Source organism: Myxocyprinus asiaticus, chromosome 26 (assembly GCF_019703515.2).
Source record: "Myxocyprinus asiaticus isolate MX2 ecotype Aquarium Trade chromosome 26, UBuf_Myxa_2, whole genome shotgun sequence".
In the NCBI taxonomy this organism is placed as follows: Eukaryota; Metazoa; Chordata; class Actinopteri; order Cypriniformes; family Catostomidae; genus Myxocyprinus; species Myxocyprinus asiaticus.
Genome location: NC_059369.1, coordinates 9,860,623 through 9,885,433, shown reverse-complemented (window position 1 = coordinate 9,885,433; position 24,811 = coordinate 9,860,623). Strand labels below are relative to the sequence as shown.

The following is a 24,811-nucleotide window of genomic DNA, read 5'->3' as shown; positions in this document are numbered from 1 at the left end:
AGTTACTCACTAAATTATACACTCTAATATCATCCATAGATACTAAGACATTAGCACCTGTTAAACAATGTGGAAAAGATCTCATTATCATTACAGATAAGGAATTCTGGAAAACAGTCTGTAGAACACCCCCCCCCCCCATATCCTTGTTGCTGTTCTGCTGCAGTCCATTATGCACTGCTGTCTAACTGTCATTAAGTTGTTGCTGGAATAACATAATGGTTTAAAAAAGTTTGATTTTTAGCATGCACAGTCATCTAACTCTACTCATCAATGTCATTTGAGATAGCCAGTCAAATCGATGAAGGCGGGACTCAAATTTAAGAAGCTAAGCGGGAACCTTGTGGATTATTTATATCCCAGCGGCGTGCATCAGCAAGCAGTTCAGGTTAAGAGTGTTTGTGTCATGAGATATCAGTATAAAACTAAACATGCAATATTGGCCCACAATTTTATGATTGAAATATTGTACTGACCAACAGTAATTTCCAAATTTGCCAATTTGAATTAAAAATATGTTATGTACAGTTTGTGATTTGTATGTCATTCATAATTTTGAATGTGAAAACATTAACGGAGCTGTTTTCAGCATAACAGGCTTAAGACAAAGAGCGAATGTGTGTATATCGTAAAGGAATTGAATGAATGTGGTTATCTGGTAAATTTCTGAAGTACCATTTTAGAAAATTCACTTGATATTGTCTTAGATAATGGTCTATAACACAAAGTAGTGTTTTCACCCTCAGATAGATTAAAACTAGAACATTAGACCTGTGGCTTCAACTGAGTTTTTAGGTTGTGGCAAAGACAGTGTCATATATTTTTAATGTAAATATTATTAGGTAATAATTTAAAATCAATTTAACATTTTCTAAATAATTTCTTTATGTCTTTAATTCATTCTGAATTTTGTATAGCTTCTTCTTTTAAAAGAGACTATATTATTTTGAGGATGGTCCATCAGTTAAAGGAGTAGTTCACCTAAAAATGGAAAATATACTTTTACTCACTCATTTACTCACCCTTATGTTGTTCAAAACCCACATGCTCTTACCTTTATTGGAACATAAAAATAGATATTTTAAGCAGCTCTATTCCATAGAATAACAGTTTATAGTGAGCAGGAGCTGTTGAGCTTCTAAAAGGACAAATCCTATAAAGCGTAATTAAAGGTTTAGTATAAAGACATCATTACAGTAGTCCATATGACTCGTGCATTATATTCCAAGCTTTCTGGGGCCATACAACAGTTTTGTGTTGCATGGACTACTTTTATGGTATAATAATAATTATTTGTTTTTTCTCTTTGGACATTGACAGCAGTGGTCAGTATGAACTGTTTTTCTATGGAAGAGAACAGCGTTAGGATTCTTGAAGAAAAGATTGTGTTAAAATTCTACAGGGGAAAAAACAATGAGGGACAACTTGAGGGCAGTAAATCATTTTGAGTATTTTCTTTTTGCCAGCCAGCTGACTCAGTCATGTCATTTTACAGATACATCAGTGATGAAAAGAAATTCAAATTATATTCATCTTTTCTTTGATACAGCACAAAAAAGAAAGAAAAGATGACTAAAACAGGTGAATTACTTGCAGTGTAGATGCAGTGGTAGTCTTGTACTGTGTGAACTTCTGTGAGGAATTTTTTTATCTTTTAAAACCAAAAATTATAAAATTTGGGGCCTTTATCGCATTTAAAGCCTTTATTCAAAAAATATATATTATGGTCCGGTAAGTGTCAAGGCGGGTACTCACCAAGCGTTGGTGGACACCGGGTGTAATCAAACCACTATCCACCAACGCCTGGTTCAACCCGAGGCATTGGTCATAACTAAAACGGTGAAGGTGAAATGTCTACACGGGGATATTCACAAGTATCCGGTGGTGACCCTGACGATTAAATTCCGGGGGAAAAAGCATAGAGTGGAGGCCACGGTTAGTTCCTGCCTCACCCATCCGCTGATTTTGGGGACTGATTGGCCTGATTTAAGAGTTTTATTAAAGGGAATTTGCACGGATGGGTCCTGTACGAAGTTAGGGAGGTGTGTAATGTGCGATGTTCTGGCAGGGGAGGCGGAGCTGGGGCCGTCCTCGACAGATCCGCATCATAATGACGAGAGAGGGGGAGAGGCTGCAACCCCTCCCCTTCTCAGGGAATTCCCTGAGGGGGATTTCCCTTTGGAGCAGTCGTGAGACGAAACCCTCAAACACGCCTTCGACCAAGTGAGAGTCATCGATGGTCAACGACTCCAGCCTGACATCGCCCTTTCATACCCCTATTTTGCGATTATAAATGAGTGGTTGTATAGAGTGACACAGGACACTCAAACTAAAGAGGATACAACCCAACTTTTGATTCCGTCGGGAAATGGTATTCCAGGCGGCTCATTATAATCCTATGGTGGGTCATCTAGGAGAAAGGAAAACACTGAACCGTCTAATAGCCCGTTTCTATTGGCCGGGCATTGGCGGCGATGTCCGCAGGTGGTGTGCGGCATGCCGCGAATGCCAACTGGTTAACCCACCGGCCACCCTAAAAGCGCCATTGCGCCCTCTCCCTTTGATCAAGGTCCCCTTTGAGAGAATTGGAATGGACCTCGTCGGGCCATTAGAATGGTCAGCATGCGGAAATCGCTTTGTATTGGTCCTAGTGGACTATGCAACACGATATCCGGAAGCAGTGCCTCTTCGCACATCTCAGCACGCAGTGTTGCGGAGGCACTCTTCAAAATAATCTCCCGGGTGGGGATTCTGAAAGAAATCCTCACCGATCAGGGCACAACGTTTATGTCACGGACACCACGCGAACTGTACGAGTTGTTAAATATTAAATCGATTCGCACCAGCATATACCATCCTCAAACGGATGGCCTAGTAGAACGATTTAATAAAACCCTCAAAAACATGATTCGTAAGTTCGTGCACGACGATGCTAGAAATTGGGATAAATGGCTCGACCCCCTGTTATTTGCAGTACGAGAGGTCCCACAAGCCTCCACTGGCTTCTCCCCATTCGAGCTGCTGTATGGGCGACGCCCACGTGGCGTGCTTGATGTATTGCGAGAGGCCTGGGAGGAGGGACCTTCAAACAGCAAAAATGAAATTCAATACGTTCTTGATCTTAGAGCAAAACTCCACACTTTGGGACAGCTAACACAGGAGAATTTGCTCCAAGCCCAAGAACGACAGCGCCAACTGTATGACAGGGGAACTCAGCTAAGAGAATTTGCACCGGGAGATAAAGTGCTTGTATTGCTTCCCACATCGAGCTCTAAATTACTCGCCAAGTGGCAAGGACCCTTTGAGTCTCACACGACGAGTGGGAGATCTCGATTATGAGGTTAAACGAACCGATAGAGGGGGCATATGTCAAATATACCACCTCAATCTCCTGAAATTGTGGAGGGAGGTGGTTCCCGTGACGTTAGCTACGGTAGTTCCCGAGAAGGCGGAGCTCGGACCGGAGGTGAGTTCAAAACATAAACAGTTCACCCCGGTCACTTGCGGAGACCACCTCTCCCCGAGTCAACTCGCGGAGGTTGCTAGGTTGCAACAGGAGTTTGCGGACATGTTCTCCCCTATACCGGGACATACAAACCTCATCCATCACCACATCGAGACCGAGCCGGGGGTCGTGGAAAGTAGCCACCCCTATCGATTACCCAAACACAAGAAAAAATGTTCTGGAAGAATTGGATGCAATGCTCGATATGGGGGTAATAGAAGAATCCCACAGTGATTGGTCCAGCCCAGTTGTTCTAGTGCCTAAGGGCGATGGGTCTGTGCGATTCTGTGTGGATTATAGAAAAGTCAACACGGTGTCTAAATTTGATGCATATCCAATGCCTCGCATTGATGAGTTGCTCGATCGGTTGGGCACTGCTCGATTTTACTCGACATTGGATTTGACGAAGGGTTATTGGCAAATCCCCTTGACACCAATTTCCCGTGAGAAAACCGCCTTCTCCACACCGTTTGAATTACACCAATTTGTGACACTTCCGGGCCCCGGCTACGTTTCAGTGTCTCATGGACCGAATCCTCAGACTGCATTCAGCCTACGCCGCTGCCTATTTAGATGATATCATCGTTTATAGCAATGATTGGCAGTGGCACATACAACATCTGAGGGCGGTTCTGTGATCGCTGCACCGAGCGGGACTCACAGCAAACCCAAAGAAGTGCGCAATTGGACGGGTGGAGGCACGGTATCTGGGATTCCACTTGGGCCACGGGCAGGTGCGTCCCCAAATTGATAAGACAGCAGTGATTGCGACCTGCCCGAGACCCAAGACCAAAAAGGGGGTGAGACAGTTCCTGGGGCTGGCTGGCTATTATAGAAGGTTCGTGCCTAATTATTCGGACGTCACCAGCCCGCTGACTGATCTCACTAAAAAGGGAGCTCCAGATCCGGTCCAGTGGACGGAGCAGTGTCAGCGGGCATTCACACAAGTTAAAGCTGCACTTTGCGGGGGGGCCACTTTTACATTCACCTGACTTCTTTTTCCCTTTTGTTTAACAGACAAATGCTTCAGACAGGGGGCTGGGGGCCGTACTCTCGCAGGTGGTGGAGGGGAAGGAGCGCCCGGTGTTGTACATTAGCCGTAAACTCTCCTTGAGGGAAACTAAGTACAGCACCGTAGAAAAGGAGTGTCTCGCCATCAAGGGGCGGTCCTCACTCTCCGATACTACCTGTTGGGGTGGGCCTTCACCCTCTGTTCCGATCACGCCCCACTCCAGTGGCTCCACCGCATGAAAGATACCAATGCCTGGATCACCCGTTGGTACCTGGCTCTTCAGCCATTTAAGTTCAAGGTGGTCCACAGACCGGGGGCGCAGATGGCTGTCGCCGACTTCCTTTCCAGGAATGGGGGGGAGTGGTAGGCAGGCCAGATGCCGCCCCGGCCTGAGTCGGGCGGTGGGGATATGTGGCAGCGGGGGCGTGGTCAAGCATCTCTCCGGAGAGAGAGAAAGTGGTAAGGGCGCTTACACCTGAGCTAAATTATGTCTAACACCTGTCTCTAATTTCAGTGAGCACGGGGAGAGCGGCATAAATAGAGACACACCGCAAGTAGAAGAGAGAGAGCCTGGGCACCACAGACCCGAACAAGAAGCAAAGAGCTTTCTTATTACAAATGATGAGAGTTTATTTTGTGAAGTGGTGTGTGATTGTAGATTAATTTAGTGCATAACGCAAAGACTCTGAGACTGCAATTGTGCTGCAGAGAGAGAAAATAAATCCTTACCTGAACCAGGAAAGCTGCTTCACGCCTCCTCCTTACAGTTACAAATTACAATGCCCAGCATAATTTTTAATATCCTGTCAATTGTCTCTGTATTTGTTAACAATAATTTTGGTAATTTTATTTTATTTTTTTCTTTTTCTTCCAATTTGGAATGCCCAATTCCCAATGTGCTTTTAAGTCCTTGTGGTCGTGTAGTGATTTGTCTCAGTCCGGGTGGTGGAGGACGAATCCCAGTTGCCTCTGCATCTGAGACCGTCAACCCGTGCATCTTATCACGTGGCTTGTTGAGCGTGTTGCCACAGAGACATAGCATGTGTGGAGGCTTCACACCATCCACTGCAGCAACCACGCTCAACTCACCACGCACCCCACCGAGAATGAACCACATTATAGCAACCATGAGGAGTTTACCCCATGTGACTCTACCCTCCCTAGCAACTGGGACAATTTGGTTGCTTAGGAGACCTGGCTGGAGTCACTCAGCACGCCCTGGGATTCAAACTAGCGAGCTAGTGAACTCCAGGGGTGGTAGCCAGTGTATTTTACCACTGAGCTACCCAGGTCCCCAATATTTTTGTTATTAAGTACATCTTTGTATATATCTTTGTGTTTATTTGTTTATATGTTGTTGTTATATTGTACATGGCATTAATTAATTTAAAAAAAATACGTTACCAAAATTGTGCATTGCGTGTGGTGCATTTTTCCATTGTAAAGACATATTACGATTTGGAGAGGTCAAAAATGACCTCATTTGCAGCCATGCAAAACCTGTTGCAGCAATTGTTACTTCCCTTTTTGCATTGCAAGTGTGTTTAAGAAGACAAGACTGGACAAATTAAAACTGCATCTCCAAAGCCACTCCAAGGCAGTTGTCAATGGAAATTTAAACATCTTGAGTTGTTTGTCAATATATGTAGCACAACTATTTATATTTACTTTATTTTAACAAATGTGGCTTGGGCTGTAGAGCATCACTCCATTACACAATGTCGAGATGATATTCGTCTTAAATCCGTGATCGTGCCTAGAATCAGGGCCGATTTTTTGCAGCACGCAAGGAATCACACATACGCTGCTCCTCTAATGAACAGAGGTGGGTGGAGTAGCCAAAAACTTTACTTAAGTAAAAGTACAATTACTTAAAAAACAAAAATAATAATAATGACTTAATTACTAATTTTTACTAAAAAGTAAAAGTAATAATTTTATAAATTACTAGAGTAAGAAAGTATTCAATAAAAAGAATATTCAGGTAGTGAGTAACTTGTTACTTTCACATATAACATAATGGATGTTTGCTCTCCTATATTCCAGTACATGATCCACATTTAACATGCATTACAGAATGATTAATAATAATAATAATACTATTAATATTATTGTTAATAATGGAAATTGTCATCAATCACCACTATGTTGTTCCAAACCCATATGACTTATTTTTACCATGCATCAAATTAAAGGGATAGTTCACCAAAAAAATTCAAATGCTCTAATTTTCTCACCCTCATGCCATCCCAGATGTGTATGACTTTCTTTCTTCTGCAGAACACAAATGAAGATTTTTAGAAGAATATTTCAGCTATGTTGGTCCATACCATGCAAGTGAATGGTGATCAGACCTTTGAAGCTCCAAAAAGCACATAGAGGCAGCATAAAAGTAATTTATACGACTTTTATACGTGATTTTCAGAAGCAATACGATAGGTGTGGGTGAGAAACAGATAAATATCTATAACTTTATAATATATAAAGTCCTTTTTTTTACTATTAATTCTCCTCGCTGCTCAGTAAGTGGCGATATGCATAAAGAATTGAATCACCAAAAACATAAGAAGAATGTGAAAGTGGAGATTTATTAGTAAAAAAGGATTTAAATATTGATCTGTTTCTCACCCACATTTATCAGATCACTTCTGAAGACATAGATTGAACCAGTGTCATTTGAATTCCTTTAATGCTGCCTTTATGTGCTTTCAGAGCTTCAAAGATTTGGTACCCATTCATTTGCATTCTAATATAAACTAACAGAGCTGAGATATTCTTCTAAAAATCTTTCGTGTTCAGCAGAAGAAAAAAATATGCCATCCCAGAAAAAATCTGGGAAAGCATGATGGTGAATAAATGATGCAAGAATTTTCAATTTTGGAAACATTATTTCTATTAGGAGATGTTAGGCAGAATGCTGACCTTAATCATCATTTACTTTCACTGCATGTTTTTTCCCCTTCCATATATTGAAAGGGAATGGTGACTAAGACTGTCAGTCTCTAACATTCTGTCTAACATCTTTTGGGTTCCACAGAATACAGAAAGTTTCACAGGGTTGGAAGAACATGAGGGCGATTATGATATAATATTAATTTAAGGCTGAACTCTCACTTTAAGGATGCTTCTCAGATTTGGACGAATCTGTCAATTAGAAGAGAACTGTTTTCTAAATTATTATGGTGAAAAACTTGAACAATGTCACACAGTCCCAAGTTATGTTTAATTATACACTGAAGCAAGATCATGCTTTATTCATGCCTTCTGTTGTTATTTCACAGCTTTTTACGTCCTGCGTGAATTTAGTTCATTGATGGTCCAGCATTGTCAGTGTCAAAAGAATTTAGATAATTAGTTCTGTACACTAAGGGTAAATTGCACCTTATCTCTGTGTTTGGAAGCTTGTTGTCCATAAGACAAAGCTGCCTGCATACTGTCAAACGCTGTGCGCGCACCAACCTTGTACGTGCAGAAATGCTCACAATCACGATAGGCAGGGCAAAACATTTGCACTCAGAGGTGGATAGTAACGCGCTACATTTACTCCGTTACATTTACTTGAGTAACTTTTTTGGGAAAATATACTTTTAGAGTAGGCTTAAAAGTAGGTATTTTTACTCAAGGTAATGGCCGAAATGGGAGATAAAGTGACCGTGTCGACAGAGACGCGTCACCATGGCCTCATATACAAACACTTACAACAGTTATATAATGCAATGCCTGCTCTGTGCACCAAAACAAGTTGACCTAACAGCATACAAGAAGTAAGTTGTCCCGATGATGGCTGTCTCATGGTCATATGTAACTACAGACACTTTGACCTAATTTTAATATAAATGTTAACACATTGAAATAATTTATTTCAAAATATCACTGTCCTGGTCACAAAAGCAAAGTTTGTAGAGAATAATAGCCATTTTCTATACTTTTGAAGCATAAGCAATTAGGAAAAAACACTTACTACCCAGGAACAAAAATTGTGTTACATAGTATTAGTAATGGTGAGATACAGCTTAACAAGAGTTACAAAATCTCTTAAAATCTGGTGTAGGAATACACAGTAGTAGAAAATACAGTAGATATATAGGAACATACAGGCTTAAAGTGTTTAAATCTTTCTCTGCACAGGGCTTGACTACATAAAAAAATCAACTGGAAACCAACATGGACAACGATGTCCTGTCTTACAGCAGCAGCCAATCAGATGAAGATGACTTCTTTGCATCCTTGAGGACAGTAGTCTCACAAGAAGGAGAGCTGGAGAGGTACCTTTCATTCCTTTCAACAAGTGAAGAAGTTATCTCTCAAAGTAAACACAGCCATCCCAGCATCTGCAACCTGTGAGAGATTTTTTAGTCATGCAGGACTCATGCTCACTGGTAAAATATCAAGACTGCAATGCAGACATCTTGAGAGCCAGTTACTTTTAAAATTCAACAGTAAAATTCTGTAAGACATTATTGTTCAGGACAGAAGTGTGCAAGCATACACTTTACAACACATCACACACACACTGACATCGAGCAATAACAGACACACATTCAACCAGACAGTCCAGAGAAAATACTCAGACATAAAGAAACACAAAAAATTGCCCAACAAAAAAGAAAAAGGGTTCCACACATTAATTAATTACATACACACCAGTCCCTCTCCACTGTTCCTCCCTGGCAATCCTCCAAGAAGGCCAAATAAGTGCCCCACTACTTCTTAAAGGCACCCAAGCTGCCCAGCCGTCTATGCAACATCTTTTCAAAGGCCGCCACTCTGCCCAATTCGGTGCACCACTCATGAAATGAGGGTGCACCAGCCGACTTCCATCACCCAAGGATCACTTTCCTGCCGATCATCACACTGGTAAGGACCCAGTTTTTAATGTGTGTATTCCCTAAATTAATCCCCACCCCATCACCCAAAATACAAAGTCTGGGGAAGAATGAAATCTGAGTGCTCAGGATCTCACAGACATAACTCTGGACCCTCGACCAAAACTCTTGAATCTTAGTACAATACCAAAAAACATGGGCTATGTCCCCATCCTCTGATTGGCATCGCCAACAGGTGGGTGTATCTTTAAGACCAAGCCTATGCAATCTAGAGGGAGTCCAATAAAAACGATGCAGAATCTTAAATTGAATGAGGCGCATCCTTGCATCCCTAGACATAGACTTGGCATTTTTTAAAATCCTACCCCATTCTTCATCCTCCAGTACTAAATTCAAGTCATTCTCCCATAACTTCTTGAGAGATGTCAAAACCCCATCCCCTAGACTCTGAATTAGTCAGGAATAGTAAGCTGAAGCCTCATGCCCCTTTCCAAAAGCCGCTAGTACCATCTCAAGAGTGTCTGCAGCTTTAGGGGGCTGTGTACTACACCCAAAGAAGGTACAAAGTAGATGGCGCAGCTGTAAACACCTGAAGAATTGAGATCTGGGAATCCCAAACCGCTGTGTAATATTTTCAAAGGATCTAAATGCTCCATTTTCATACAGGTCACCCAGCGTAGAAACTCCCTTCTCAATCCATTCTGTCCAGCAGACTTTTTAATACACAATTTGGGGTTTAACCAAATACTTGCGGCAACGTTCAGGTAAATGTCCGAATTGAGCACGCGGGAAACTTTTGTCCACATTAACTGCAGGTGTGAGATAACGGGATGCTTCTTTAGTTCTCCGGGCAGCTTGGTAGAAAGACATTGCAATGGCAAGATAGGGGCAAGTACCTCCTGTTCAATAAAGAGCCAGGGAGGAGCTCTTTCAGGCGGAAGCGACCAATGCGCCCAATGTCTGAGACCAAAAGCATAATAGTAAAACAGTATTTTGGGGAGACCTAACCCACCTTTGTCAACTGGCCTGTGTAACTTGTTAGAATGCATTCGAGGATATTTGCCATTCCAGATAAAAGATTTAGCAATACTATCAAATTGTTTAAAATAAAAGAGGGGAACTTCAATGGGGAGAGACTGTAATAGGTAGTTAAATTTTGAAATACAATTATTTTTCATAACATTAACCTTTCCAGTCATAGATAATTGTAATGAAGCCCACCTTTCCACATCACTCGAAAACTTTTTTATTAAAGGGTCAAAATTAACTCATAAATTTGCTGGGAATAAAATACTCAAATACTTAATGCCCTGTTTGGGCCACTGAAAGGCACTTGGCTGAAAAGCTTTTACCGGGCAGAACGCTGTCAGAGCCAGAGCTTCGGATTTAGACCAATTAACTCTGTATCCCAAAAAGTTAGAGAAGCAATTGATCATTCTGTGGAGGCAAGGCATAGATATAGTGAGATATAGGAGACGAATAATAAAAAATCATCTGCGTAAAGCAAAAGCTTATACGCCACACCTCCCGCCACCACCCCTGGAAAATCATCCTCCTTTCTTATCGCAGCTGCTAATGGTTCCAGGGCAAGACAGAACAATAATGGAGAAAGAAGGCAGCCCTGCCGGGTGCCCCTATTCAGAGTAAAATAATCTGAAAATAATCCACTCGTTTGTACCGCCGCTACAGGGTGTCTATAAAGTAACTTAATCCAACCAATAAATGTACTCCCGAAACCATACATTTCCAAAATCTTAAAAAGATAATCCCATTCTACCATATCAAATGTCTTTTCGGTGTCAAGTGAGATGGCAGCAACCGGAGACTGATCATTCCCTACTAATCACATGATATTGATGAAACGTCTAATGTTCATTTTTGCTGTGTTAATGCCATCGGCATAAATTTTGCCAAAGGTGTGTATTTTTAGGGGAATTTTGATATTTCAACCTCAGTTCCTAAAATACATCTATAATACACTGTGTACACAAAATAGTTACACTCAGGACCTTCAGGACAAAAATGTCCCTATTGAAATCCATTAAAACTACAATATTTGATCCTAGTGCCATTAAAGTATAAAATCATGAATTATATAATATTAAGCTTTCATTACGGAGCCCTGGCTTCACAATGTAATTTTTTATATTTTCCACCAGATGGCAACATTCTTCTCATGTTTAGCCTATGGAGCAAATACATGCTTTTTTCCTATTTTCTGTTTACTGTATTATACAGCACTGCAGGCCAAGTGAATAAATAATGCAGCTAAAATTGTGTGGGTGTGTTGGTATGGATGTCAGAGTGTGTTCTGTATGTGTGTATTGAGAAATGTGTGTGTGTGTGTAAAAACAACAGTGGCATTATATAAACAAACTGGCATTAAAAGGGTTAAAATCCTTAAAATGAATGAATATTCGGTAGTTTTGATCAGGACTGATGTTGGTTAAAAAAATCTAAGTCAGTGAAAGTGGAAAGTAATATTAATATATAATATTTTTATGGCAGTTTTTTGACATGGACAATTTTGTCCTCTAAGGTCCTGAGTGTTTTTTTAATTTTTTTTTTTATCTGACACTGCACAAAAAATAATAATGCAACAAAATCAATGTTGTTGTTAATCACTGACATACCCTAGAATATGATAATCACAAAAAAAAAAAAAAAAAAAAAATCCCCATAGCATTTAATACATGGAAAATAATAATAATAAAAACATCATATTAATATATAATATTTTTATGGCAGTTTTTTAACGTGGACATTATTTTATCTCAAAGGACCTCTGAATAACTTTTTTTTATTGACACACAAGGGTTAATGTTGTGGCTGATCAGTGTATATATATACACAACAGTTAGTTCCGGTCCTCGAATCTGATTGGACAAGAGATGTTCTATGAGTACTGATGGTCTCACACCATCAGCACTCCGAAACTTCACTGTTTGTATCACTCTGCTTGTGTTCGTTCCATTCTAAACTAAAGTGCAAAAGCAGTACATATGTGTCTCTTTACATTGAATTTTTTGACATGACATATTTTAGCCAGCAGGTGGCAGAAAAAGACGGCAGTTAGGTGACGTGAAGTCAGTCATGTTTTCATTCATCAGCACTACGTGATCCCTCCTACTAAAGCTAGGAAATAGCTTTAAATGGCTTTAAACTAACAACTTCAGCATTAACGCTCATAGCTGAGAGACACAACAGACTGATAAATTAGACAAACTCAAGCCACTTACCTCTTACCGGAGTTTCCACACTGGAGAGGACATACTGTTCAAAATGGCAGAGGAGATTGCGGTTTCTATAGTGAATTACTCTTGTGCACTGCAACCATGAAATAGGGAGAAATACCTTTGCTTGGATGGCTACTTATTCTGTATGGCTAAATTTTGGGCATTTCACCCTCTGCCGTGCACAAAATAGTTTAAAAATTCAAGAAATCTGGTCAAATCTTGGTGCATAAAAGGCAAGACGAAAACCACTTCTAAATGCACATGATCTCTGATCCCTCAGACATCACTGTCTTAAAAATCATCATTCATTTGTAATAGATATCATGAACATGGGCTTGGTATTACTTTAGTAAACCTTTGTTAGTCAACACCATTCGCCGCTGCATCCACAGATGCTGAAGGACTCAAGATGGCGCCGAGTATGGCTGCTGCGTTGCGAGCTCCGACACAACATAGAAATGTTTTGTTTGTTTTGTTCACAATTCTTATGTTTTTTGTCTTGGATGTTGTCTGCCTTATTGTCTACGACAGACAAACACTTTTGGACATTGGTTCAGCGATCTCACACCGAAAACCGGACTTCACATTCCTCAATGCCGACCCGCTGTTTACAAACACACAAGCAGAGCCCTTTGTCTGGGCAGCACGGCCACGGAAACGCAGGAGGAAAAGGGGAAACAGAGCCGGCGTTCTCATCAGAGTAAGACGCCGCGCAAATCGACCCCCGCTACCCACTATTCTACTGGCAAATGTTCAGTCTCTGGATAACAAGCTCTGCAAGCTGAAAGCGCGGATCTCTTTCCAACGAGAGACGAGGGACTGCTGCATTATCTGCCTAACAGAAACTTGGATGTCTGCGGAGATTCCAGACTCAACCATTGAACCCGCGGGGTTCTCCGTGCACCGAGCGGACAGAGCGAAAGACCTCTCGGGTAAAACTAGAGGAGGCGGTGTATGTTTTATGATCAACAAATCCTGGTGTGATCAGAGGAATGTACATTCCATCAAGTCTTTCTGTTCTCCTGATCTGGAATTTCTTATGCTTCTGTGTCGACCATTCTGGCTACCGAGGGAATTCACAGCGGTCATTATCACTGCTGTGTACATTCCCCCACAAGCCGACACAGACCGGGCACTCAAGGAACTGGATGGGATTATAAGTGAGCAGGAAACCGCGCACCCTGAGGCCGCGTTCATTGTGACCGGGGACTTTAATAAAGCCAGTTTAAAATCAGTCGCACTAAAATATCACCAGCACATTAGTTTCAACACACGAGGGGACCGGGTTTTGGACCATTGCTACTCTCCGTTCCGGGATGGCTACAAATCCCTCCCCCGCCCACCATTTGGCAAATCGGACCACTCTTCCATTCTGCTTCTGCCCGCTTACAGGCAGAAATTGAAACAGGAAGCACCCACCCTCAGAACGATCCAGTGCTGGTTGGACCAATCAGACTCTATGCTACAAGACTGTTTTGATCACACGGACTGGGAGATGTTCCAGTCCGCCTCTGATGACGACATCGAGCTTTACGCTGATAGCGTAATGTGTTTCATCAGAACATGCGTAGAGGACGTTGTTCCGACCAGAACTGTACGAATCTATCCGAATCAGAAACCATGGATCAATAGCGATGTTCGCGCGGCACTTAATGTGCGGACCTCCGCTTTTAATTCCGGGAACGCAGAGGAGCATAAACAAGCCAGTTATCAAAACAGCAAAACGCCAGTACAGGAGCAAGATTGAAGGACAGTTTAACACCACCAACTCTAGAAGCATGTGGCAGGGAATTAACATCATCACGGACTTTAAAGGGAATAAAAACTCCGCCACGAACACTGCTCCCTCTCTACCGGATGAGCTAAATACTTTTTATGCTCGTTTCGAGGGAAATAACACCGCCCTCGTGGAGAGAGCTCTCGCGGCTGAAGCTAAAGAGGTTAGTTCACTCTCCGTCTCTGTAGCGGATGTAACCCGATCCTTCCGACGGGTGAATATCCGCAAAGCCGCTGGCCCAGATGGCATTCCGGGCCGCGTCATTAGAGCGTGCGCGAACCAGCTGGCTGGTGTTTTTACGGACATTTTCAACCTTTCCCTCTCTTTGTCTGTAGTTCCCACATGCTTTAAAACATCCACCATTGTGCCTGTACCAAAACAATCAAAAATAACTTTTTTAAATGACTGGCATCCTGTTGCTCTGACCCCCATCATCAGCAAATGCTTTGAGAGACTAATCAGAGATTACATCTGCTCTGTATTGCCACTCAATCTTGACCCGCTGCAGTTTGCTTACCGCAACAACCGCTCCACTGATGATGCCATTGCATCTACAATACACACTGCTCTCTCCCACCTGGAAAAAAAGAACACTTATGTGAGAATGTTGTTTGTAGACTACAGCTCAGCATTCAACACCATAGTGCCCTCCAAGCTAGATGAGAAACTCCAGGCTCTGGGCTTAAACAGCTCGCTGTGCAGCTGGATCCTGGACTTCCTGTCAAGCAGACGCCAGGTGGTTAGAATAGGCAGCAACATCTCCTCATCACTAACCCTCGACACTGGAGCCCCACAGGGCTGTGTTCTCAGCCCACTACTGTATTCCTTGTACACACATGACTGTGTGGCAACACATAGCTCCAATGCCATCATTAAGTTTGCTGATGACACGACGATGGTAGGTCTGATCACTGACAATGATGAAACAGCCTATGGAGAGGAGGTGCACACTCTGACACACTGGTGTCAGGAGCACAACCTCTCCCTCAACGTCAGTAAGACAAAGGAGCTTGTGGTGGACTTCAGGAGAAAAGACAGAGAACACAGTCCCATCACCATCAATGGAGCACCAGTGGAGAGAGTCAGCAGCTTCAAGTTCCTGGGTGTCCACATCACTGAGGAACTCACATGGTCCGTCCACACTGAAGTCGTTGTGAAGAAGGCTCATCAGCGCCTCTTCTTCCTGAGACAGCTGAGGAAGTTTGGAATGAACCGCCACATCCTCACACGGTTCTACACCTGCACTGTAGAGAGCATCCTGACTGGCTGTATCTCTGCCTGGTACGGCAATAGCACCGCCCACAACCTCAAAGCACTGCAAAGGGTGGTGCGAACTGCCAGACACATCATCGGAGGTGAGCTTCCCTCCCTCCAGGAAATATATACAAGGTGGTGTGTGAAAAAAGCTCGGAGGATCATCAGAGACTCCAGCCACCCAAGCCATGGGCTGTTCTCACTGCTACCTTCAGGTAGGCGGTATCGCAGCATCAGGACCTGCACCAGCCGACTCCATGATAGCTTCTTCCCCCAAGCAATCAGACTTCTGAACTCTTGATCTCCCACAATCAAAATACATCAGCACTGCACTTTATTACCCTTACTCTTATATCTCACACCGGACTGTCATAAATTATATTATTATTATTATATTATGTTCTCTCTTAACAACTGACTATCAACCGACAGCCTGAATGTCAATACAGTACAATACTGTACATTCTATATATATATATATATATATATATATATATATATATATATATATTATACACTTTTTTTATATATTTTTATTTTTAATTTTTATTGAATAATGTGTATCTATATAGTAAAAAAAATAAAAATTAAAAATAAACAGCGTATTGTATACTGTACAGTGTATGTTATTATTTGTATATTGTTGAGTGTAATTATGTGTATAACAGATGTTTAAATTGTGTTGTGTTAATTTGATGTTATTGTAAATTGGTATATGTCTCATCACTGTCATGACTGCTATGTTGATCGGAACGGCACCCAAGAATTTCACACACTATTGCACTTGTGTATATGGCTGTGTGACAATAAAGTGATTTGATTTGCTTTTGATTTGCAAGTTAAGACTTTACTATTCAAATCAGAAGCCCTTCATTAACACTGTCCTGAAGCGCTGTTGTCTTTTCTGTGATCGGTCTCATCTTAGATAGAAAGTAGAACAGTGGAACCATGTTTTTTTTTTTTTTTTTTGGTACGATGAGCCCACATTTCAAATAGTTTTTGCAAAACACAGCCGTCGTGTTCTCTGACCCAAAGAGGAAAAGGACCATCCAAGTTGTTATCAGCGTCATGTCCAAAAGCCAGTGTCTGTATGGGCCAGGGGTGTGTCAGTGCCCATGAGTAACTCGCACATCTGTGAGGGCACCATTAATGCAGACAGATATATACAAATTTTGGAGCAGCATATACTGCCATCCAGCACCATCTTTTCCAGGGACTTCCCTGCATTTTTAGCAGGACAACTTCAAACCACATACTGGCCGAATAAGCAGAGAGTGCAGGTGCTAGAGTGGCCTGCCTGCAGTCCTGACCATCTCCAACTGAGAATGTGTGCTGCATTATGAAGTGCACAATACGGCAACAAAGACCCCGTACAATTGTGCAGCTTAAGACCTGCATAATGGATGAATGGGGGAAAATTCCACTTTTTAAACTTAACAAACTTGTGTCTTCAGTGCCCAAATGCATAATAAGTGTTATTAGAAGAAATGGTGATGTTTCACAGTGGTAAACACTCGACTGTCCCAACATTTTTGGAGTGTGTTGCAATCATCTGATTTGAAATTACTGTACATTTAAAAAAAAAAAAAATTGGGGTTGTATACACTGTATATATATATATATATATATATATATATATATATATATATATATATATATATATATACACAGTCTATCTCAATATCTAAAATCCACTAATGTTCTCAGTTGTTAAAGGAATAGTTCACCCAAAATTGAAAATTCTCTCATCATTTACTCACCAATATGTGAGGGTGACCGTAAGATTAATATTTGAGTGCTCTTTTACTATAAATTCTCTTCCCTTTGAAATGCCAAAAACAAAAGAAAATGAACAGGGAAGTGAAGATTGATAGTAAAAAAAGGACTTAAATATTGATCTGTTTCTCACCCACTCCTATCATATCGCTTCTGAAGACATAGATTAAACCACTGGAGTTGTATAGATTACTTTTATGCTGCCTTTATGTGATTTAGAAGCTTAAAATTTTTAGTACCCATTCACTTGCATTGTATGGACCTACAGAGCTGAGATATTTTCTAAAAATCTTTGCATTCGGCAGATGAAAGAAACTTTAGGTTACACACGTAACCTCGGTTCTCTGATATCAGGAGTGAGGTATCTCACTATGGGTGATGCCTCGTGCTGTTAAATAGCACCCACGAGGTAGCCATGCCTCTGGTAGAATGAGCTCAAGCCCTCAGGAGGTCGCAGCCCCAGACTATTATAACTGAATCTAATAGCCTCTACTACCCAATGAGAGTGATATGGGTCTGCCCTTAAAAGAATCAGCCCAAGAAACAAAAAGCTGATAACTCTTCCTCAGTGCCTTCATTTTTTCCACGTACAAACGTAGAGTACAAACTGGACACAAACAGTGAAGCCGCTCGTCCTCTGGCGAGGAAAAAGTTGGAGGGTGGAAAGTTAGCAAAAAGGCTGGATTCGTTTTAAGAGACACTTTCGATAAATACACCACAAAGTGCATACAAGAGTGATGAACTGACAAAGCATGTAGCATGCAGTTGTTAAGGCCAATAATAAAGATGCCTTTGTGAAAATACCTTTAATTCTATACTTTCAAGTGGCTCAAAGGAAGGCTGAGAAAGCGCGTTCAGGACCACGGACAGATCCCATGACAAAACCAGTGGTTCTGACACCTTGTTCAAACATCTTGCGCCCCTCATAAAACTGCAAACAAGCGGGTGTTGACCCATTGTATTCGAGTCAATTCCCACATGACAAGCCAATATGGTAGCGAGATAAATTGTAGAAAAGGCTCTGCCTTTATCTAAAAGTTCCTGTAGAGAACACAAAACATCTGCCACTGAACATAAAAATGGAACAATGTGTCTGTGTGCACACCACTGCTCAAACACAGCCCATTTCTGATCATATGTGGAGCACGTTTAAGCAGCTATCCTGCTCTGAATCGTTTCAATCACCCTGGGGGCAAACGCATGACACACAAATTTAGCCTCTCACGAGCCAGGCCCAAAGAGCTACTCAGTCCAGGGTGAAATATTTCTCCTCGTGCTTGCGGCAGGAGATCCATGAGCAGCAGGAGCTGCCAAGGCTGGGCGCACGAAAGTTTAATTATCTCCGCCAGCCACAGTTTCCCCGGCCAGTTCGGGGTGATCAGTATGACTGAGTGACCATATTTTTTTACTCTTTTTAGAATTGGAATGATCACACTCAGTGGAGGAAACGCGTAATGCATTTGGCCAAGGATGCGCTAGAGCATTGACACCCACAGGAGCACCGTCTCTCACCAGAGAGAAGAACAGAGAGCAATGAGCGTTTTCGTGCAATGTGAAAAGATCTACGGCAGCTCCTCCGCTTCTCTCCCACAGCCGACTCACCACCTGAGGGTGAAATTTCCATTCTCCGTAAAGAAGATTCCACCTGGACAGAAGATCCTCCCCTGTATTCATCTCTCCTGGAACATGCGTCGTCTGTAATGAGAGAAAGCGTGCACTGCTCCACACAATCAGCTTTTGTGCCGAGCTGTGAAGTCACTGTGAACACGTGCCCACTTGTCTGTTTATGTATACCACTGTTGTTCTATGTGACTAGGACATTGTGGCCTTGAAGGAACTGTACAAAATGCTTCAATGGTGAAACACTGTCAATAAGTTTATGTGCGCGTTCTGTAATAACATGGGCCAAACCCCATTCACTATTCCGCATTCGCACACCGTGCCCCACCCTGTGAGTGACGCATTTGTCGTCACCACTTTCCTCAGAGAGACCGCCCCCAAAGGGGTTCCCCCGTGAAGGAAAGAGGGAATTCTCCAATGATGGAGAGTGAGCATCCCTTCTGACGTCACTCTTACTCTGTGTGATGGCGAGGACACAAGTGCTGCGCTGCAATCCAATGCTGAAACTCTCTCATTTGCAGTAGTCCCAAAGGAAAGACTGACACCTTTGAGGCCATCAGACCCAATAGACATAGACGCAACCTGAATGAGACTTTTTTTCCCTTTCTGAAAAAGGGATAAACAACCACGAATCTATCTGATGCGTTCCTCTGACATAAACGCTCGATACTGATCAGAGTTCAATCTGAGACCCAGATAAATTATTTCCTGTGAGGGCATCAAACAGCTCTTTGTCTCATTTATTTTGAATCCCAGATTCGCTAAATGAGACACCAGCGTTGTCATATCTATCTCTGCTTGCTGCCGCGATAGCACAGCAGTAGATCGTCTAGATAAGCAGACACCCTGAGACACATTAACTTCAGCGGCGTTAGTGTTGCCTACACACACTTGCTGTAGACTCTCGGTGCCAATGAAAGTCCGAAAGACACAGCCAAAAATTCATAAGCTATTCCCTGATAGGCAAATCTTAGGAATTGTCTGTGTGACAGGTAGATGTCCACATGAAAATACGCGTCCTTCAGATCAACTGACGTAAACCAGTCTCTAGGACGAATAAACTGAGAGAGTGTTTTAATGAGAATCACCCTGGCACCAAATGAAATGAACTGGGCCTCACACAAGACACCAAAATACACTATATTGCCAAAAGTATTCGCTCATTTGCCTTTAGACGCATATGAACTTAAGTGACATCCCATTCTTAATCCATAGGGTTTAATATGATGTCGGCCCACCCTTTGAAGCTATAACAGCTTCAACTCTTCTGGGAAGGCTTTCCACAAGGTTTAGGAGTGTGTTTATGGGAATTTTTGACCATTCTTCCAGAAGCGCATTTGTGAGGTCAGACACTGATGTTGGACGAGAAGGCCTGGCTCGCAGTCTTCACTCTAATTCATCCCAAAGGTGCTCTATTGGGTTGAGGTCAGGACTCTGTGCAGGCCAGCCAAGTTCTTCCACACCAAACTCGCTCATCCATGTCTTTATGGACCTTGCTTTGTGCACTGGTGTGCAGTCATGTTGGAACAGGAAGGGGCCATCCCCAAACTGTTCCCACAAAGTTGGGAGCATGGAATTGTCCAAAATCTCTTGGTATGCTGAAGCATTCAGAGTTCCTTTCACTGGAACTAAGGGGCCAAGCCCAGCTCCTGAAAAACAACCCCACACCATAATCCCCCCTCCACCAAACTTCACAGTTGGCACAATGCAGTCAGACAAGTACCGTTCTCCTGGCAACCACCAAACCCAGACTCATCCATCAGATTGCCAGATGGAGAAGCGTGATTCGGCACTCCAGAGAACGCGTCTCCACTGCTCTAGAGTCCAGTGGCGGCGTGCTTTACACCACTGCAGCCGACGCTTTGCATTGCACTTGGTGATGTATGGCTTGGATGCAGCTGCTCGGCCATGGAAACCCATTCCATGAAGCTCTCTACGCACTGTTCTTGAGCTAATCTGAAGGCCACATGAACTTTGGAGGTCTGTAGCGATTGACTCTGCAGAAAGTTGCCGACCTCTGCACCTCAGCATCCGCTGACCCGCTCTATCATTTTACGTGGCCTACCACTTCGTGGCTGAGTTGCTGTCATTCCCAATCACTTCCACTTTGTTATAATACCACTGACAGCTGACTGTGGAATATTTAGTAGCGAGGAAATTTCATGACTGGACTTGTTGCACAGGTGGCATCCTATCACAGTACCACGCTGGAATTCACTGAGCTCCTGAGAGCAGCCCATTCTTTCACAAATGTTTGTAGAAGCAGTCTGCATGCCTAGGTGCTTCATTTTATACACCTGTGGCCATGGAAGTGATTGGAACACCTGAATTCAATTATTTGGATGGGTGAGCGAATACTTTTGGCAATATAGTGTATGTGGTGATTTTTGAGCACACTTCACTTAAGGTGTTTGGGTGTGTGATTATTAATATCAGAAGGCCCCTCCCTCCATCCTCGGGGCACCAGCTAAGGAGTTTCATTTTAACAGTAAAAGAATGATCCAAATGGACCATTCAATAAATTAAAATTATGTAAACTGGAGGGAGTTGGTCATCTGAATAATCTGAAGGATTTGAGAACAGCCTAACCCTTTAGAGCTCGTACACAGTTGTAATAAAACAAGTTTTATTTTCAAAAAGATAAACAAGAATAACTAACAAAAACTACAAAATGGTACTTATATGCTAAAAAATACAATAAATGAATAGGTAAATAAAAGTGCATAGGATGGAAAGATGCAAGTGGTTGAATTGGATGTAGCAATGGCAAAGTATGACTATCTTATTAAAGATAAATTGCTATTTGTCTATTAATTAATAAGGTGAAAACCTTACTTCTATTGAAACAAATAACTCAAAGATTATTTGCTAGACATTTGATACACAGGTCATGCAATCTAAGGAACAATAGATAATCACAAAATGATAGTATACACTAATGCCAAGGTCTCTGGAAAGAGGTTTAGTAGTGATATTTACGTTCTTCTTGATCGGTCGATGAGTTCTGTGACGGTGATGTCTTCCACTGGGGTTCAGGGCCACGTTACAGTGGGGAAGGAGATGGATTCCATTTTAACAGCCTTGGACATGAAGGAGCTGAGGAATGCTGAACTCCTGGAAGCACAGAGAGGGTTCTTGCAATCTGGAACATGCAGATATAAAGCCCTTATGTCAGTGCAAGATTCATCATCTGGAACACGCAGATGCATGAAACTTGAGGAGGTTTGCTCACCAGAGCTTAACCATGTCGCTGTAGTTATTTCCCTGGTATAGGGATTCCGAACTTGTCATTGCAATAGTCTCTTGTAGTGAGACTTGGTACTTGGCTGATCTTCTGTCTCTCGGATGGAGACCAAGAACTGTGGATGATCTGTTATCCTCTCTCTCATGGAGTGAGATTTAGCATGTTGGATGGTTTGTATTCTGTGAACGACCCTCTGGACGGGTAATTAGGTTGTTGATTATTAGCCTATTATTGCTCCCAAACTCTAACAGCTGGGACTCAGAACGTTGATCATTATTCTGTTATTGCCTCTCTCTCATAGAGTGAGACCAGAACAAAGGTGTGGCTGTTGTAAGGATGTTTTATACCTTCCTGATGTGGAGATTTCAGTTTGGTACTTTTTGTTTCAGGGTAATGATTGACTGTTGAGATCGGAGGGGGCCCACACAGTGTGGCTCACCCTCCCTTCTCTGTGAGGAACATTTGCATATTTTAAAGTACATAGTTACAACAATGTCTTTAAAGTCTCAACTATGCATTTTTCCCTTTCCAAACCTCTTCAGAAATACTCTTGGCATTTTTCTGAAGATATGAAGACCAAACATGATATTAAAAGTTTAAATATTATGCATGCATTAATTTATACCACTATAGTTCAGTTTCTGTGAACTATTGTGCTAACTGAACAACTGCAATTTACATAAACAGTTCTGTGAACTAACATGGAGTGGATGTGTTGCAGCTGGTGTCTATGTTAGAAAGTTTGTGTGTAAAGATTTGTCTTTGTGGCTTCTTTGTTTCAGATTGTGCCACATGGTAAGTTAATGCTGCTTTGAGAGGTCTTGAAGATATTTATGGGCCTTCTCACTACTTGTATTACGTCAAACCTTAGGATGGGGGGTGTGAGAGATTGCTAAGAAACCTCTCATTGACCAGTGAGAATGCTTTTCCAACATGTTGGAAGATCTTTCCTACCTTGTGAGGGGTGTCTGGCAGTTGTCCGAGCAGCTTTTCTGATGGCTGTGCTTGGCATTTGTTTGGCATCAAAATGGAGCCACTCTTCTTTGCTTTGACAGTTAGAGGGGGGCTCTGCCATAAATTGGCTCCTGGAATGTCATCTGGTCCGATTGTTCACCTCAGTGTTTTGAGCATGAGCATTTTGAACTCGTACCTTCTAAGGTATTTGTTAAGGTTTTCAAATTCAGAATGGGCCGGAGATCTCCTCCTCTCTTGGGGATGATGAAATACCTGGAGTAAAAACCCTAACGGTTGTCCTCCAGCGGAAAAATCCTTATTGCTCTTTTGCTCAGCAAATTTGCTATTTTCTCCTCTAAAATCTGAGCTGACTCCCCTCAAACTTATGGTTTGATTCCCCTTCCGAGTCCTCTTAGCTGGAGGTGTGGAAAACAAACTCACTTATCAAGGGAGGAATGTAACAGAGACTCCTGTTCACCCACACCATTTCCCCAACCAGAACACTGGTTAGGTCACCTGTCTCTTCTAGTTCCCCTGAGGGTTAGACGGACGATGTTTGGCCGCTGCTGCGAAAGAATCCTTGCTTCTCGGCTGGGGCTGTTTCGGCTATGCCCCTCCCTGCCCTGACAGTGGGGGAGGCCTGGTCTGGGCTCTAAAAACAGATTGTCCACCTCTAAAATGGATTGTGATCCCATGATGGCTGCAGGGGGCGAGCGGTGGATTTTCAGGGAAGGCAGGTCTTGAACACTTCTCCATCCTTTTTCCTCAAATAACACTGCTGCCGCATTGTGGACACCATAGCCCCGAAAAGGGCTTCAAAGGGATCCACTGGGGCATCGAGGAAATCTGTCTTCTCCCTCTCAGACCGGCCAGACAGATTGAGCCAAATAGCCAGTTCATCCACAACGGCGAGACCCATGATGTGGCCACAGTTCTGGACAGCCACTCTTGACGTATGTAGGTTGAGATCCGCAGTAACGAAGATCTTTTCCCACAACACCGCATTCAGTGCCCCTGCATCAATTTGTCGGTCCATCTCCTCCATCAACTCGGTATGATATGCTGTGAGGAGGAAGGTGGCATTAAGAGTCCTTACAGCTAGGGCCAAAGATCGGTAGATATTTTGGTAAATGGAGGCTGACAATCCCTCCGTCCGTCCCGGCAATGAAGTGGGAGCAGATGAAAAAAAACGCCTGACAATCGGGGTGAAGGGGATTCGCCACTCAACTGGAGGGGGGCTGGACATCCCCAGATCTTCCATTTCATGCATTCCAGTCTAGAGAAACTTTTAACAGGCACTCTGTGTGAAAAAGGCTTGTCCCAAAACCGACGGATCTCCGCGATGCATGCTAGGAAGGCTGGAATAAATTGCTTTACTGGGGCAGCATGAGACGGCAGCTGTTTGCCGTCATACAGATCCCTCTCTGTACCCTGGCCAGTCTGCTGTGACGGTCAGTTGAGAGCTTGGCTGCCACCCTCCAACACATCTCAATAAGGTCCAGCTCTTCTTGGACAGGACAGAGGGATGTGTCCATCGCGCTATCTGGCCGAGGAGGAAGAGTGGGTAGAATGGCATCATCTTCATCCTCCTAGTCATCGTCCTCCAA

General features: G+C 42.7%; 1 pseudogene; it reads right to left on the bottom strand.

The window, feature by feature from the left end:
• Positions 1-23,899, bottom strand: part of LOC127416704 (thioredoxin reductase-like selenoprotein T1b) — a 34,670-nt pseudogene extending 10,771 nt beyond the window's left edge.
• Between the last annotated feature and the right edge of the window lie 912 nt (positions 23,900-24,811).